The following is a 12443-nucleotide window of genomic DNA, read 5'->3' as shown; positions in this document are numbered from 1 at the left end:
CTGTTTAGTGGCAGCGGAGGGCCACATGGGGGGGGTCAGAGGTCAGGGGTCACGTGACCTCACATAGACAGGACGGTTAAGTAGAAAATGTCCATCTTTAAGGGTTAAGATGTTTCTCTTAAGTTTATTGTTGTTTTTTAAGGTTTGAGTGGTGAGTTCCTTGTAGATACTGTATGTTCTAGGAAGATTTTCATTCAGTACTCATGATCCTTTCCCATTAGTTAATAATAAGCAATGTTACATGTTAAGCAGTGTTACGTAAAACCTGAAAATTTGTGAAACTGCACTGGAAACAAGACAAAATAAGAGATTTTATGACAAAATACAAGATTAAATGACTACAAATGCTTGCAGTGTGCTGAAAAAGAGGAAGCAGAGTAAACAAGGTGATTGGAGGAGAGAGGAAGAGGTGGAGAAATGGAGGACAACAACAGAGATAGGGCAGAGGAAGAGAGAGAACTAGAGGAATGGAGAGATGAGAGTAGTGGAGGGAGAGAGAAAGACGAGAGAGAGGAAGACGAGCTTTGACACAGAGGGAAATAGAAGAAGAAAGACGAGGGAGGAGTGAGAGACCATGGAGGTGTGGAGGAAGAGAGAGAGTGAGAGAGAGAGAGGACGGGTGTGTGCAGCCCAGCTGAACCTAGATGCAAATGGCATGCTGATAAGGGTCCATAAATCCTGTGTGTGTGTGTGTGGTCTCCCCAAGCATCTCCACCCCCCCCCCCCCACCCCCCCACCCCCCCACACACACACATGCATTCATATAAAAACATACTGTAAAAGACTTGTAGTTATGAACCAGGATTCCTCTCCTCTCCTCTTCTCTTCTCTTCTCCTCTCCTCTCCTCCTCTCCTCTCCTCTTCTAAACTGACCTAGAAACACAGAAAAGATGGATGGAGAAAAAAGAGGGAGAGAGAGACAGAGACAGAGACAAAGAAAGGAGAGTGACCAACGTTGTGACAAAGCCATTCCTCTAGCCCAGTTAAATATGATGGCCACTACTCCCTCCTTCCCTCCTTCCCTTCTTTCTTTCGTTCTTTCTTTCTTTCTCTCTCTCTCTCTCTCTCTCTCTCTCTCTCTCTCTCTGTCTGTCTTCTCAGAGAGAGGGAACATCATTCTCTATTCTCCAGGTCAGAGAGGGAACAATTAAGTGTGGAGGGCGCTGGGAGTCGCCGACAGGTGATGAATGGCCGGGCCGGCTGCAACTGACAATATGCAGACAAGCCAGATCATTTGCAAATGGATGCAGGGAGACGGGGCGTGGGGGGGTGGAGGGGGTGGGGGTGCGTTGGTTGGGTGGGGGCGGGCGGGCGGGCGGGCGGGCAAAGTCAGGGGCAGCCGAAGTGGAAGAGGGGGGAGGGGGGTTAACCCTTTCCAGGTCTCATTTCTCACCAAGGAGAAAAAAACGGAGAGGAGGAGGAGGTGGAGGAGATGCAGCCACCTGCCCAGCAGAGAGGCTCATTTGTTAGAGCTGATGGAGGCTTGCAGACAGCAGACTGCCCCGGGGAATACACACTGCAGGCCCGGCTAGCATGGCATAGCATCTCCACATCACTTCACACTCTGCATGTTGACCAACAGCCTCGTGCACAATTCACCGTGACTGAGGCAAAGTCAGTCCTGACGCCCCTCTATGGACTATATATACCTCTATATACCTATATATCTCTATGTACCTCTGTATACCTCTATGTAACTCTATATATCTTTATTTACCTCTATGTACCGCTACATACCTCTATGTACCGCTACATACCTCTATATACCTCTATGTACCTCTATCGACTATATATACCTCTATATACCTATATATCTCTATGTACCTTTATATACCTCTGTATGCCTCTATGTACCTCTATACACCTCTATATACCTCTACGTACCTATGTACCTCTATGTACCTCTATATACCTCTATATACCTATGTACCTCTATATGCCTCTATATACCTATGTATACATCTATGTACCTCTATATACCTCTATGTACCTCTATGTATGTACCTCAAGTCAAGTCAACTTTATTTGTATAGCACATTTTATAGACAGGTAAGCTCAATGTGCTTCACATTAAAAGACAAAATAGTAACAATAAGCAGATAAGGAGATAGAATACACATAAAATACTCCACATAAATAAAATAACCTTTCAGCCACACATACAATGCACACACACATACATACAGCTTTTTATAACCCCTGTCCTACTCCTACAACAGCACTCACACATGGACTACAGCAGACGCACACAAAGGCATACACACATTAACTACCAAAAGCCTGAGAAATAAGGAATTTTTTAAGACTGCTACCTCTATATACCTCTATATACCTCTATATACCTATGTACCTCTATATACCTCTATATATCTCTATATACCTTTATATCTATGTACCGCTATATACCTCTATACTTCTACATATGTCTATATACCTATGCACGTCTATATACCTCTATATACCTCCATTTACCTATGTACCTGTAGGCTTGCTGTACATTATCCTTATTTATTCTATTTCATTGCAAGTCTATGGCACTCTATTGCACTTTATTCTATTCTCTCATGTAGAATTCTCTTCTCTTCTCTTCTCTCCAGCTGGTGATCAGGCCATTATTCTGATGCTGATGGAATAAGTAGGAGGTCGCTATTGAGTCCAATCTAACATTAATCTCACGTTCTCAAAATGTGCACCCTCCCACCCAATGGCATTTATATCTTACATCTATGTGACAAGTTGCAGTCAATATATTACAAAGCAGGGATGTCTGTTTGTGTGTGTGTGTGTGTGTGTGTCTGTGTGTGTATGTGTGTGTATGTGTCAGTGATAATGGAGGTAAGCCTTCATTAGAGGAGGACAGATGACACACTAGCAACAGAGCACATCCTCTTCTTGGCAGGCTATATGATCTTAAAGGAAAATTCCCCCTCATATCCTCTAACACTGTTATACATCGTCAATCTGTGATGCTGGATGCATTCCAGGAGCTATTTTGTGATGAAGTGTTGTAATTGACTTTTTTGGTGTACCCACTTTCCCTCAACCTGCCTTGTCTACTTCTACTTCAGTCTGTGTTTTCCTACATTTCCCAGAATGCCTTTCGATAATCTCCAGAGATTAACCCTTGAACTTGTTGCATTCAGCTGTGGGTTATACATGGTGGAGAGAGCAATAGCAATAGCAACAGCAATAGCAATAGCAATAGCGGAGCAAGAGTTTTTCCAGTTGAGAAAAGTGAGAGTTGTGCCCCCTACTCAAAGCTTAGGGGGGGATTCTGGTTCACATTTTAAATGTACCAACTAGAACTATGAATTATGAATCAAATAATGAATGTTCGCACAAAATGTTAAAATGCTTATTAAATACACAGCAGCAGACAAAGAAACAAACATTTCAGCCCTTGGCCTTCATCGCGGGAAAGCAAAAGCATTTTAACATGTTTTGTGAGTGCGGACATTCCTCTTTTTCGATTCAAATGTACTAAGTAGCCAAGACAAACACCAACCTACTGCTTAGTTTAGGTCAGTGGTACCAAACTTTGGTTCTAGGGACCTCCAGGGGTCCATAAAATGGGTTCCAGGGGGTAAAGTTTCAGCCCATAGAGAGCAGCACAGCAAAAGTTTTCTGCCCTATATGATTTGCTATTTAAGTTTTGATTCATCACTTCTTGTGTGGAGAGGATTTCCCACCACTTACCATACTGACACCAGAATTTAATTTGGGCAAATATTAGACTAAAGCAGCTGGGTTTTTACATAACAGTTGAAGATATCAGTGAAATTTAAACATAAATAATTTTCCCAACCAGCCTCAATCCTTCCTACACTTCACCCTCCTTCTCTTTCTCCCTCATATCTGTCTCCCCTACCTCTCTCAATCTTCTTCTCCCTTCACCTTATTCACATCTCTCTCTGTCTCTCTCTCTCACACACACATGCACACACACACACCACACACGCCTCTTAATTGACCTGGGGATGTAAAGTGGGGTGTGGACAGAAGCACCACTTAGTCACCTGACATGTAGATCAATCACTTACTTGATCTCTAATACCCTTAACAAGGTATGTCTGCACTGGAGGACGTCTGAGTCACACACACACACATACATGCACGTGCGCACACGTGCACACGCGCGCACACACACACACACAGAGTGGTGTCCTTGTTTTGCATGTGGCAGGCGTTGACTGTCTGCTTGATGGATCTGCTGTGCTGCTGGTGATGGAAGCCCTGAACACTCCTCCTTGTCATGTATGTTGTGTGTGTGTGTGTGTGTGTGTGTGTGTGTGTGTGTAGCGTAATGGAGAAATGAATGTGGTGATCTCTGTTTGGCTGAGGAGGTAGTATGACTTGATTAAAGATAGACTGTACATAGATACAAACATGTGTTGCTATGCCTTGCTCATAGATGTCTAAGGTAAGATGTCTGACTAACAAACTAGCTAACTAAGATCTAAAATAAGTTCTCTCAATAGACCTCCAAATAGACACATATTAGACCACAGGCCCCCATTTGATCAGATTTAATAATAATAATTGATTACATTTATATAGCGCTTTTCTAAGTACTCAAAGCGCTTCACATATTGGGGGGGGGGGGGGACTCAACTCATCCACCACCAATGTGTAGCACGGCAGCCAGTTTGCGCCAGAACGCTCACCACACATCAGCTATCTCAGTGGAGAGTAGAGGACTGAAAGAGCCAATTAGGTAACGAGGGATGATTAGGTGGCCATGATGGAAGGAAGGCCTGTTTTGGGGAATTTTGCCAGGGCACCGGGGTTACACCCCTACTCTTGCGATGAGTGCTGATGGGATCTTTATTGACCACAGAGTCAGGACCTTGGTTTAACGTCTCATCCGAAGGACGGTGCTCACTCACAGGACAGTCCCTGTCTCTGCCCTGGGGCATTGGGGATATTATTCATGAGACCAGAGGGAAGAGCACCTTCTACTAGTTCTCCAACACCACTTCCAGCACCAGGTGGTCTCCCATCCAAGGACTAACCACAGCCAAACCTGCTGAGCTTCCCAGACAAGCTAGCGATGTGATGCAGGAGCTATGGTGCTGGCCCAGTTTTGTCCCAAGGACCCATATGGAAAGATTTTAGTTGTTGCCGATTTAGTATTTAATTGTAATACTGTCTACACTGTACATGGGGAGGTAATAGCAGTGAAAGTGAAACCGTGAGAGTGAGTTACAATTACAATAGTAATTCTTATATATTCTCTAATTGGGATAATTTCTAGCGAATGAAATCATAGTGAAATTAAACTACTCAAGGATCACTGCAACCCCTTCAACAACCCCTGGAACCTCCTCAATGACCTCTAGAACCCCTTCAAGAACCTCTAGAACCCCGGAACCTCCTCAAGTACCTCTGGAACCCCTTCAAGGACCTCTAGAACCCCTTCAAGGATCACTGCAACCCCTTCAACAACCTCCGGAACCTCCTCAAGGACCTCTGGAACCCCTTCAAGTACCTCTGGAACCCCTTCAAGGACCTCTAGAACCCCTTCAAGGATCCCTGCAACCCCTTCAACAACACCTGGAACCTCCTCAAGGACCTCTGGAACCCCTTCAAGTACCTCTGGAACCCCTTCAAGGACCTCTAGAACCCCTTCAAGGATCCCTGCAACCCCTTCAACAGCCCCCGGAACCTCCTCAAGGACCTCTGGAACCCTTCAAGGACCTCTGGAACCGCTTCAAGGACCTCTAGAACCCCTTCAAGGATCCTTGCAACCCCTTCAACAACCCCCAGAACCTCCTCAAGGACCTCTGGAACCCCTTCAAGAACCTCTAGAACCCCTTCAAGGATCCCTGCAACCCCTTCAACAACCCCCCGGAACCTCCTCAAGGACCTCAGTGGTTTTGGAATATTGGGAGGTAATAGCAGTGAAAGTGAAACCGTGAGAGTGAGTTACGATTACAATAGTAATTCTTAAATATTTTCTAATTGGGATCGTTTCTAGCAAATGAAATCATAGGGAAATGAAACTACTCAAGGATCACTGCAACCCCTTCAACAACCCCTGGAACCTCCTCAAGGACCTCTGGAACCCCTTCAAGTACCTCTAGAACCCCTTCAAGAACCTCTAGAACCCTTTCAAGGATCCCTGCAACCCCTTCAACAATCCCCGGAACCTCCTCAAGGACCTCTGGAACCCCTTCAAGGACCTCTAGAACCCCTTCAATGATCCCTGCAACCCCTTCAACAACCCCCGGAACCTCCTCAAGGACCTCTGGAACCCCTTCAAGTACCTCTGGAACCCCTTCAAGAACCTCTAGAACCCCTTCAAGGATCCCTGCAACCCCTTCAACAACCCCCGGAACCTCCTCAAGGACCTCTGGAACCCCTTCAAAGACCTCTGGAACCCCTTCAAGGACCTCTAGAACCCCTTCAAGGATCCCTGCAACCCCTTCAACAACCCCCGGAACCTCCTCAAGGACCTCTGGAACCCCTTCAAGGACCTCTAGAACCCCTTCAAGGATCCCTGCAATCCCTTCAACAACCCCCCGGAACCTCCTCAAGGACCTTCAGCATCAACAGGATGTAAAATAGCAGCAGTAGTATCATTAGCAGAAGAACCTACTGAGGCAGAAAGACAATGTGCGATGTTATGAAAAAAGTGTGGAATTATAAAAAAGGTTGGCAGTGAATGTATTGAGGCAAAGAAGGAATGACTGCAGGATTTTATGATATGAAAAATATACCAAAAAATTGCATTCGATCGATATGGGTTTTTGAAGGCTGATACTGATATTTATAGACTGAAGCTGCTGATAGTCAATATTGTACTGATATTGAAAATCTTTAAATCTGACTGTTTTCATTCCAAAAAATTAAAGTTTTCAGTGTTTCCTCGGGCATTGTATTTTTGGAAAAGCCTCTGAAACAGCATTTAGACCATCATGGGACACTAAAACTCCTCACTAAAAACAGAATAATTGAATGAATAAATAAAATGCAAAGAAAATAAAATACAATCTCAGGTTTTTGATCAGGGATGAACCTCCATCATATCGGAGGATCTGATATTTAATAAAAGACCAATATCACTCTTTTATATCAGTCTAACCCCACCATATAGCACATGTAAAGTATATGTAAATATAACATTATTAAAAATATAAAAATATCCATAGAGAGAAACAGACAACTTTCTATCCTCTGTGACCCCCCCCACCCTCCTTCCCCACCCTCCACCCCCCAACCTCCACCTCCATCTCTCTGGTCTTTCTCCTGGTTATGGTGTGATGGCCTGTCAGGAGATGCTGCGGAGAAGTCCGAGAGATGACAAAATCAGCTCAGATCAGACTTGATCCCCTCACACACACACACACACACACACACACACACACACACACACACACACACACACACGCACACACACACACCCAGGCAGAGTGGTGCGCTGACCAGTGAGCGGTGAAGAGGCCCAGCGCCGGTGTCCCACCTCATCTTCATCAGACCTCCCAGCCCTGACCCAGAATACACCAGACCTGCCACCCCGGCTCCATGTGTGTGTGTCGGTGTGTGTCGGTGTGTGCCGGTGTGTGTGTCGGTGTGTGTGTGTGTGTGTGTGTGTGCGTGTATCTGCGTTTCCTCTGACCACTTCCAGAGATTGCCGTTGTTGTGGCCATGGCTGCTCAGGTGGACGAAGTGTGTGTGTGTGTGTGTATGTGTGTGTGTGTGTGTGTGTGTGTGACATGATGGCTTGTGGCATGGTGGGCTCTCCTGCCCAGTAGCCTGACTGTCAGGCCAAATTTCAGGAGGAGAGGAGAAGGATGGAGAGAAGGATGGAAGGATGGAGGGAAGGAAGAGGAAGGGATGGTGAAAAATAACAAGAGTTCACCATGAAGTCGGAGGGCAGAAAGTTTCTCCGTCCGTACCTGAGGAAGAGCATGGTGATAGACTCATCCTCTTCTCTTCAGTCAAACTCCGTCCATGGCCCCAATCAGCAGATCTTAACATCATTAAGCCTTTATGGGAAGTAGATTTGTACTTCTTTCATCCCTCAAAGAACTAGAGGTTTCCTTCTTGAAGAAAGGTCTAATATCCACTACACACAGTTCAGGATACAATATAACAGCAGGACAAGAAGGATTGAAGCTGCTCTGAAGGTAAAAGGTGGCCATACTCCTTATTGCTATTCATATATTGTTGGGGGTTTCTGTTTTTTTCCACCCCCTGTATATGTTAGTTTTGTCCATTTCCAAACTCCATCAGCCCAGCTTGCTTCCTAGGCCAGAGTGCGTAGGTAACATGTGCATCCTAATCAATTCATCTGATACTCTTTTTCTAATAAATGAAAAATGTTCTCCTTGGAAGGTCGTGAATGAAGTAACTGAGAATAAACACTCATCATTACTAAACATTTTCACTTTACATGTGAGAATGATTGAATTGACAGGGAATTGACTGTGTGTGTGCCCTTTGCATGCCCTTAACAATGCAGAAGAAATATCCACAGCTGTGTGATCTAACCCCCATCTCCTATTGCACACTCTGATAGAAAAAGGAAGAACCACAAACAATTATCAAGTACCACAAACTACCACCAAAATCAACAAACTACCAAAACAACTACAACACACAAAAAAACAACAAACTACAACATGGTATCATAAACTACCATCAACTTCCACCAAAAACAACAAACTACTAAAAAACAACAAACTACATTACACAGTACCATAAAGTATTATAACTATTACCCAAAACAAACTACCACACAGTACCATAAACTACCATAAACTACCATTAAAACAACAAACTACCACACAGTATTACAAACTACAACAAAAGAAATTACATTACAAACTACCACACAGGACCACACTGAACCACAAAGTGCCACAAAGCACCAAAAAGAACCACAAACTCAAACTACCACAAAATACCATAAAGAGCAACTACCACACCAAACCACAAAGTATCACAAAATACCACACCAAACAAAATATCATAAAGTACCAAAAAGACCCACAAAGCATCCCAAAGTACCACAAAGAACCACAAAACCCAAACTACAGCATTACAAAGCACCATAAAGAACAACAAAGAGAACAACAAACTACCATAAAGAACTGCAAAATACCACAACGAACCACAAAGAACCACAAATTCAAACTATTACAAAGTACCACAAAAGGCCACACTGCATTCTTAGAAACACAGTCAACATTCCCTTCACCTTCCTAGTATTTACTAATATTTTTTGCAGTCATGTGATTTTGTATTACAGATGTAGATATAATCTTTTTTTTTTTTTTTACAAAATAGTTTTTACATGTAACATAAAATAATTTATCTTCAGGGAAGCTTTGTTGTAGTTCAACTTCTTCCAATGTGAAGTAACTGGTAGCTTGGAAACCCAGACTTTCACATAGTTGAATGTAATGTATATATGGAGTATAAATTAGGATATTTTGCTTAAAATTGAGCCATGAAATCAAATGTCAAGTAATTATGTTTGAGTACTGCTGTAGAGGTGTAGTAGTGCTGTACATGTCCAGTATGAGGACAGACTGACCAGAAGAGGGCAGCGGAGGACAGTTAACGAACCAGAGCTGCTTAATTAACCAAGACTCCTGTCTGCTATAGAGAAAGAGAGAGAGAGAGAGAGGGAGAGAGAGAGAGAGAGAGAGAGAGAGAGAGAGAGAGAGAGAGACTCCGTTAATCAAAAACAGAAATAGCTGTACAGTTCTGCCTTCTCTCTTCTCTGAATTTAAGTAGAATTTAAGTATTTGGTTATAATGTTTGAGATGTCACTGTTTAGACATTTGTATTTTTAAAATACAAAACAGATGTATTTTTAAATATGTTTCTTTCCTCCAGTATTTGGTGATTCATTTTTCTATATTTGTTGTAGAAGCATTTAAAAATCATCAGATACAAAGATTTTGTTAGTGCATGAATGCGTCACAGCTTCCAAGAGCTATTTACATTAATATGAAAAAAGAAAAAAGAGATTTATTTAATAAATACAGGTTTTTCTCCAATATGTTTAACATTGTTTTAGCATTTATGAAAGATGGAATGGCTGCATTCCATTCCATATTATTACTATGACTATGATTATGATAATATGGTAGTAGTAGTAGTAGTAGCCTAGTATCCTGGGTTTCAATGGAGAGTTTTATTGTCCCATGATGGTCTAAACACTGTTTCATAGGCTAAAATTCTGAGGAAACACTGAATACTTAATTTAAAGATATTGAACATTGCCATAAAATAGTCATTTTATTGGCAGCGTCAATGCAAAAATACAATACCTTCCTTCCTTGTAGAGTCTATAGTGAGGTGCCTTGAAGGTCCTCTGGTGACCCAATGCTCTGTGTGTGTGTGTGTGTGTGTGTGTGTGTGTGTGTGTGCGTGTGCGTGCATGTGTGTGTGCAGTACATCATAGTGATGGATAGGCTAAGCTCCATCTCTTGCTGCTGCCCCAACACAGGAGTCAGCCGCAGTTCAGCCTGATAAGAGCTGAACCTTGGCTTCATTTACATAGAATAACAGGGAGTGCTGGGGGGGGGGGGGGGGGGGGGGGGTTTATGTATGTGTTGTCCAACATTTTGACAGCTACGTTTCTTCTAATATTGATTATTTTAATTTTAATTGAGGGCAATGTTCTTTTTTTTCCACCTCAACTTCCCAGAGAAGAGTAACGGACGGCTTCGTTTACATGGAATAATACTGCTGTGTGTTTGTCTGCATGCTTCCATCTATGTGTGACTCACTTCAGGACACAATTACATTATGGACACAATTGTGACCCCAAACGCCACATCACACACACGGTTTGGCATATCTTGTTCACATACCTTAACAACTGTTTTCCATTATTAAAACATATTAAGCGCTATTGAAATGTGAGGAAAAACCGGATCCCTCCTCATCTAACGGCCAATGAAAATCTGTCAAAAATCTGATGATAATATGTGATAAAACCATGTGATTTGGCCCTGTATATCCAGTGTATTTTTTTTTTTCTGCAAAAGTACAAAGTGCTGGGTTAGACAGCCACAAGTCATGTTAGCACTGGAAAAAGAAAAGGACATGAGAGCTTCTTTTAAACAAAAGCATGGGCTTGGATCGCCACCGCGGGGTTTAGGATGAGCGGCTGAGGACGAAGCTAATTGTGGTGAATGCAGAGCTTTGGCAGCGCTGGGTTCCTCTATCAGATGCCAGCTTTTATTTGTGTGTGTGTGTTTGTGTGTGTGTGTGTTTTGGGCCATGCATTCCCTCACTCGTTTGTTTGCTCGTTCCCTCCTTCCTCCAGGGAGTCCAGTGGAAGTAGGCCTGCCATCCGGCTGCCAAGCAAACCCGATTTAGTCACACTCGGCTGCCATTTTTCTTCGGCAAAACAATCGCGTTTGGCCCGGTGGCCGGTGGCTGGTGGCCGGTGGCCGGTCGTCTCTGGTGCTCTGGGACCCTAAACTGATCCAGCAGGACAACCTGGTTTAGATCTCATTTAGCCTGCAGGCCGCACAGCGCTGCCCATTGCCTGCTTGACACTGAACTGTAAAGGTTTGGAGGTTTCAGTGTTTTGGTTGTGTGTGTGAATATACAGTATGTGTCATTGTATGAAGATGAAACACTGGCAGGGTTAATATGTATCATTCATGTAGCTTCCCAATCCAAACCACAGATTTCTGCTGTTACTGCTAATTTTAGCCATGTCAACTTTTTCGATTTTTGTCTATCTCTCCTGTCAATGGGCGATGAAATGGTGCGAATTCATGAATTTGTATTCAGTGATTTGGTGGTAAATGTAACAGTGGTAAACAATGACCTCCACTTGGTGATCATCATAAGGCAAACAACAGCTAATATGGAGATATATCAACATTTTCAGAAAAGCATTCATTGATGATTATTTTTCCTGAACAGACCCATGCACATGAATTTACCTTATGAAGTTACTTTAGAAAGATTTATGTCAGCCTATAAAAGGTGGTCAACTCTATTAAACGAATAAAAAGGTGGGTAAACTGGGTGGGTTTATGTGGGTTTTCCCCTCCGCTACATCACTGATTGTGATGCTAACAGCAAGAGAGACTGCTAGCAACAGAGTTAGCTAAGCTAAGCTTTTACTTCGATAGCATGTCTGTATAAAAAACACAATATTCAACATTTTAAGTTTAAATACACACACCAATACACGCTAGTGTCCATACGGACAGGAAACCTCAGCGTGGCAACCAGCACACAATGCACAAAAGTGCTCTTAAGACAGATATTAAGAAGTTAGCTAGGAAGAAATTTGAGCGAGTTAGAAGGCATTTCAGTGCAATTTCCCAATATTTGCTCAAGGCTAGTTTCATTTCTTACGAACTCTTGGTTTCTTACTTAGGAACTTCTCAAATGTAGCCTACCTATCAACCGCAATGTAAACAAGCATAAAAGGACCGAAAATCTATTTTCTGTAATTGAAA

This window comes from Centroberyx gerrardi, chromosome 17, assembly GCF_048128805.1.
Source record: "Centroberyx gerrardi isolate f3 chromosome 17, fCenGer3.hap1.cur.20231027, whole genome shotgun sequence".
Taxonomy (NCBI): Eukaryota; Metazoa; Chordata; class Actinopteri; order Beryciformes; family Berycidae; genus Centroberyx; species Centroberyx gerrardi.
This window is presented reverse-complemented; position numbering follows the sequence as displayed.